Raw genomic sequence first — 6,007 nt, forward strand, 5'->3', positions numbered from 1 at the left:
AAGGACTATTACAAGCAACTTGCTCCAAATCTCACAGAATAGTGAAGGCAATTTAGGAATGAGAACCTAAGTCTCCTAACTTGGAATTATGTGCTCTTTCCATTGTATCTGTATCTCATAGAGTATACATGTATACATGTACATGAGTATACATGAGAAGGGTGCACAATGGATTAATAAGAATAGGAGAGGAACTTCCCCTCAGAAACAGAACTGAACATATGTGTGTGTGTGTGTGTGTGTGTGTGTGTGTGTGTGTAAACATAGAGAGAGAAAGATAGAGAGATTTCTTGCAAAGAATTGACTCACGTGATTATGAAGGCTGAGAAGTCCCACAATCACCACTTGCAAGCTGGAGTCCCAGGAATGTCAGTGGTGACTGAATCTGAAGACTTGAGAACCAGGGGGGCTGATGTCAATCCCAGTCCAAGGGCAGGAGAAGATCAAGGTTCCAATCCAAGCAAGCAAGCAGGAAGCAAAATGGGATGAATTCTTCCCCTCTCTACCTTTTGTTCAATTCAGGCCCTTAACGGATTGGATGATACATGCACACATTGGAGAGGGCAATCTACTTTACTGAGTCCATTGATTCAAATATTAACCTCATCCAGAAACACTGTCACAGACACGCTCAGAAATAATGTTTCACCTGGGCACCTTTTAGCCTAGTCAAATTGGCACATAGAATTAACCATCATAATACCTCATATTCAATTAGAAAGAATTAAGGTAGGGAATGGCAAACTGTCATTTCGTGGACTAAATCCAGGGTATAGAGAAGTTTACTTGACCAATATGGGCATTTAAAAATTTAAATTTAGTTGTCAACTTTCAGAATTTGGAGATTTTTCATATAAATTCAAATTTCCAGTTTTTTAAGAAAAGTGGAGCTTTTATAACCCTAGGTCAGGGTTATTATTCTACGACAGCAGTCACTAGAGATGAATGGTAGCTGCCCTGTTTAAAAGGTACTTTCCTTCTCCTTTGTGTAGGCATTTGAGTTTGTGACACTGAATTAAGGGATCGGAGAATACTGACTCTCAGATTGCATATGTCAAGTTGGAACTTCTGGGACAGATGTGTGGAGCTCAGAGATTGGTTGGCTCAATTCTAACCTCTCTGGTTGGGTATAATTTATGCAAAGAACAACTGTTAGGAATATGTATCTGCAACAGATTTATTAGGGATATGCTAGGACTGATTTAGGATTTGGGTTTTTTTCAAAGAGAGGGTACCGGATATCCAGGGACAGGTTTGCTCTCGCTATTTGTGGGGCCCAGAGTCAGAGTACAAATAAAGGCCCATGTACTGTATGTCTAAATTTTTAGAATTTGCAAACTTTAACAGACTATTAAGCAAAATAAAATCCTATATTTCATTGAAGAATGTACCTACATAACATAAAGGCCTGATTTAAATTTAAAATTCTCAAACACACCGGAGTTCCAGACCAGAACAAGGCAGCATAAAGAGAGCTCAGCTCAGGATACTGCCCCACAGTTCATCCCCACTCTTTCTACCCTGTCTCCATCCCCTACCAGGTGACCCTTTGGAAGAAGGACCTGATGAAGAATCCAGTGCAGTCCCTGGAAGTGGGCTGTGTGTCATTTGGGCATAAAATTGTCTGGCACACAGGACAAAGTCTAGAAGTGGGTTATGAGCACCAGGAGGCCACATTCCCTTGGCTACAAGGACTCCTATACGGTAGGGGGGCATGCAACCATCGAATGATTAGTAGGGATGATTTCCAGAAGAGATCAATAAACTATAGCCTGCAGGCCAAATCTAGCCCACAGCCTGTTTTTGTATGGCCTTTGAGATAAGAATGAAAGGGTTGTAAAAAAATGCAATAAAAAGTAGGTGACAGAGACCCTAAGTGGCCCACAAAGCCCGAGGCATATACTGTCTTGCCCTTTATAGAAAAAGTTTGCTCGCTCCTATATTAAAACCCAGGTTAAGCTCCCCTCTTACTTGAGTGTGAGGGCAGTGTACCCTAGGATGACCCAGATCCTTCAAAAACCATCATGGAGCCAATTCAAAGTCTACTTGCCTCCTCCAAAATTCCTCAGTGGCCCTGGAACCAGGTACCATTTTAGTTAAGTGCAAAAAGGACTCTTCCTCTTTCCCACAGCAAAGAAATTCAAGCGTTTAGCTGAATCTCAGCAAGTTGGGAGTTCAATCGCCTGGAGACCTGAGTGATTAAATTCCACCTTTGCTTCTCCTCTGTGTCTCTCTAAGGAGAGAGACAGATGGTGTGTCAGGTGAAAGCGGATCATGTGGAGATGAGTGTCTCCGACACTGGCTCAGAGGCAGTTTTGTATGAGGCCAGTGGCCTTGAATGGGATCAAGTACTTATATTAAAGAGAAGGCAGAAGGGAGTTAGCACATCGCGAAGCTGTGGCATCTTACCTCACAACCTGACTGAGGCACTGTGATCTGCTGTTTCCTCACACCACATAAAGCAACACTTTCCCAAAGGAAAATAGGCTTTTCCTTCTCACAGACAGATGTCACTTCAAATCCCTCAGCTGAGCTAAGAACAAAGAAACCTCAGAGAAAGTCATTCGTGACCTTTGAGGTTGATCTGATTTTCTTATTCACAGCAATACAGAGGGCTTTTATTTTTTTATAAGCAAAGGCAAAAGCCCCGCTGTAACTGAATGAGTTGGAAGAGTAGGAGGTTGAATTTTACAGGCTTTCTTCAATAAGGAATAGCTTTATTATTGATAATATAGGAAGTCTTGCTGCTATCTAATAGAGAATAGGCTGTAAAATTCCAAAATCAAAAAACTACAGAGAATAATATAATATTAATACATACACATGTACCCACATATAGATGGGATAAGATTTTGTCATAATTGCTTCAGATCTTTTTAAAATATAAAATAAATATTACTTTTAAAGTTGAATTTTTCTTTTTGCCCACCTTTCCCCATAGTCCCATTAAACCTGTAAGTCTGATAAATTACATTAATAGATTCTTAATGCTGAACTATTGCTCTTTTCTTTTACTAAATCTTATTTGCTCAAATTTTTATATATGTAGTACTGTGCTAAATTCTTTTTGCTCTAATATTGCTTAGAATTTGTGCATTTATATTCATTGGTAATATTCCACTATAAATTGTAGCCTTAAAAATGAGTTAGGTAACTTACCTCTTTTTTCTATTCTCTGAAATGGTTTGCATATGAAAGGAATTATCTTTTTCATTTAGGTTTGAAGAGATTTGCCCATAAAACTGTTTTACTATTAATTCACTTAAAGATTTCAATCTGTCAGTTTTTAAATACCTTCTTTAGTCAACTTTATCATTTATGTTATTTATATTTTCTACCTCATCCCAATGTTTTAATTTATTAGCAAAAATTATTCATTGTATTCTTTGTACAATTTTTAAAAATAAAAACTGTATTTTTAGTATTTTCCTTTTCATATTCTTTTCTGTATTTATTTGTGATTTTTTCCTTTTCTGAATTTATTTTTTCAGATATGTCTGTTTTATTATTCAAAGAATCAGCTTTTTACTTTTGATAATTTCTTCCTTTTTTCCTTTTTATTAATTTCTGATTTTATCCTTTTTTACATTCTTTCCATTTGCAAATCTTTTATTTTCTAGCTTTTTGACTTGAAATCTTATCCCATTTGTTTTCAGTATTCCTTTAAAATAAATGCATCACACAATTTTTATATGCAGTTCCTTTATTTTGTTCAAAACTAAATATTTTATATTATGATTACTTCTTTAACTTATGAGTTGTTAAATGTTGCTTTCCTTTCAAATGAATTTGTATTATTTTTTAAACATTTAATTTAATTCCTTATATCATTGTTTTTACAATTAAATGTGTTCTGTGTGATATCAAATCTTTGGAATCTATTGGGAGTCCCATTGTGCTATTATAGAAGGTCAATTTGGGAGAATTTTTTTGCGTGTGTATGCTTGAAAATAAGTTAGGCTTTCTATTGTTTTGTGCTGAATTCTATATAGGTTTTGGATCAAGCTAATGTATTATTCATATTACTACAGTGCTACTATGCGGTTTTTTTGCAAAAACTATCAATTTCTGAAAACATTGTGTTAAAATCTTCCTATGTGATTGTATTAATGTGGTAAATAGTATTGATTTCCTATTGTTAAACTACCCTTTCATAGTAGTTTAGAAATAAATCCTAATAGGTTATGATTATCCTTTTTATTCACCTTATTCTGTTTGCTAATGATTTGTTTAGGATTTTTGTTTCCATGTTCATAAGAGAGATTAGCCTATATAAATTTCCGTTCTTTCCGATATCCTTGCAATAAAATGAGTTTGGAAGCTTCCTCTCTTTTTCTTTCTTTGCAAGATATTTATAAAGTTGTTATTATTTCTTTCATAAATGTTTGGAAGATTTATCAGAGAAACCATCATAGCCTGTAGGGTGTTTATTTGTTTGTTTGTTTGTTTTGTGGGAAGGTTTTTGAAAATGGATTCAGTTTTCTTGATAGGCATAAAAGGATTCAAATGTTCTCTTTCTTCATGGGTCAGTTTTGATAAGTTCTGCTTTTCCAAGGAATTTGTCTCTTAGTCTGTTTGTTTTGCTAGAAAGGAATGCCTGAGACTGGGTAATTCATAAAGAAAATAGATTTATTTGGCTCATGGTTCTAATAGCTGTACAAAAAGCATGGTGCTGGCATCTGTACCTGGTTAGAGCCTCAGGCTGCTTCCACTCATGGTGGAATGCAAAGGGGAGCAGGCATGTGCAGAGATCATATGGCAAGTGAAACAGCAAGCAAAAGGGGAGGAGCCAGACTCTCTTAAGACAACCAGCTCTGGAGAGCTAATAGAGTGAGAATTCATTCACTCCCCTCCACACACAGGGAGGGCATTAATCTATTCAAAAGCGATCTGCCCCCATAACCTGAATACCTCCCATTAGGCCCCACATACGAGAGTGGGGATCAAACTTCAACGTGAGATTTGGAGAGGTCGAACATCCAAACTATAGCATTGTCCAGTTCAGTGAAATTCTCAAATTGGCAAAAAATTGTTCGTAATATTTTTTACTATCTTTTGTCTGTAGGATTTATAGCCTTGTCCCTATCTTTATCCTTAATAACAGTAACTTGTACTTTTTCTCTTTTTCTTAATTAGTCTTGTTAGGGATTTATCAATTGCAGTAAGTTTTTAAAGTACTTTTGGCTTCGTTGTTGTTGTTTTCTATTGTTCATTTGCTTTCTACTTAATTGAGTACTGCTTTATCTGTATTATTTCCTTCCTTCTATTTTCTTTGAGTATGATGTCTTGTTCTTTTTCTCTTATGACATAGAACATTGATTTTCAGTCTTTCTTATTTTCTAATATGGGCATTAAGAGCCATAAATTTCTTTCTAAGCACTGTTTTAACATAAACACAAAAATTTAATATATTGTATTTTCATTATTACTCATTTAAAAATATTTTCTAAATCCAGTGAGATTTTCTCCTTAAAACATGACTTATGTAGAAGCACATGACTTAATTTCCAAGAATTTAGAAAATCTTTTTGCTATTGATTTAGAATTTAATTCCACTGTTGTTTGAAAGTACACACTACATAATTTTAATCCTTTGAAATGTGTTGAGACTTGCTATGCGGCACTGCATTTGGTACCTTTTGGTAAAAGTTTCATGTGCACCTGGAAAAAAATGTACATTCTTTGGAAGATGGGTGCAATCTTTACAAATGTCAATTTGGTCAAATTAAATCATTATATTATTCTTTAAAAAAAAAAAAACACTGCTTGTTCTGTTACTAAAAAAGTATGTCAAAACGGCCAATTACAATTGTGTATTTGTCTATTTCTCCTTCTAGCAGTGTCAAATTTTCCTTTATACATTTTGAAGTTATGTTATTAGGTATATACAAATTTTTACTTTTTTCTTCACTTTTTCCTGGGAATAACATCTGGTACAATATTATTAATAAGTGGAAGTGGTGATAGCACCATCCTTATCTTGCTTTGTATCTCAAGAAGAAATTTT

This window comes from Propithecus coquereli, unplaced genomic scaffold, assembly GCF_000956105.1.
Source record: "Propithecus coquereli isolate 6110/MARCELLA unplaced genomic scaffold, Pcoq_1.0 Scaffold10, whole genome shotgun sequence".
Classification (NCBI taxonomy): Eukaryota; Metazoa; Chordata; class Mammalia; order Primates; family Indriidae; genus Propithecus; species Propithecus coquereli.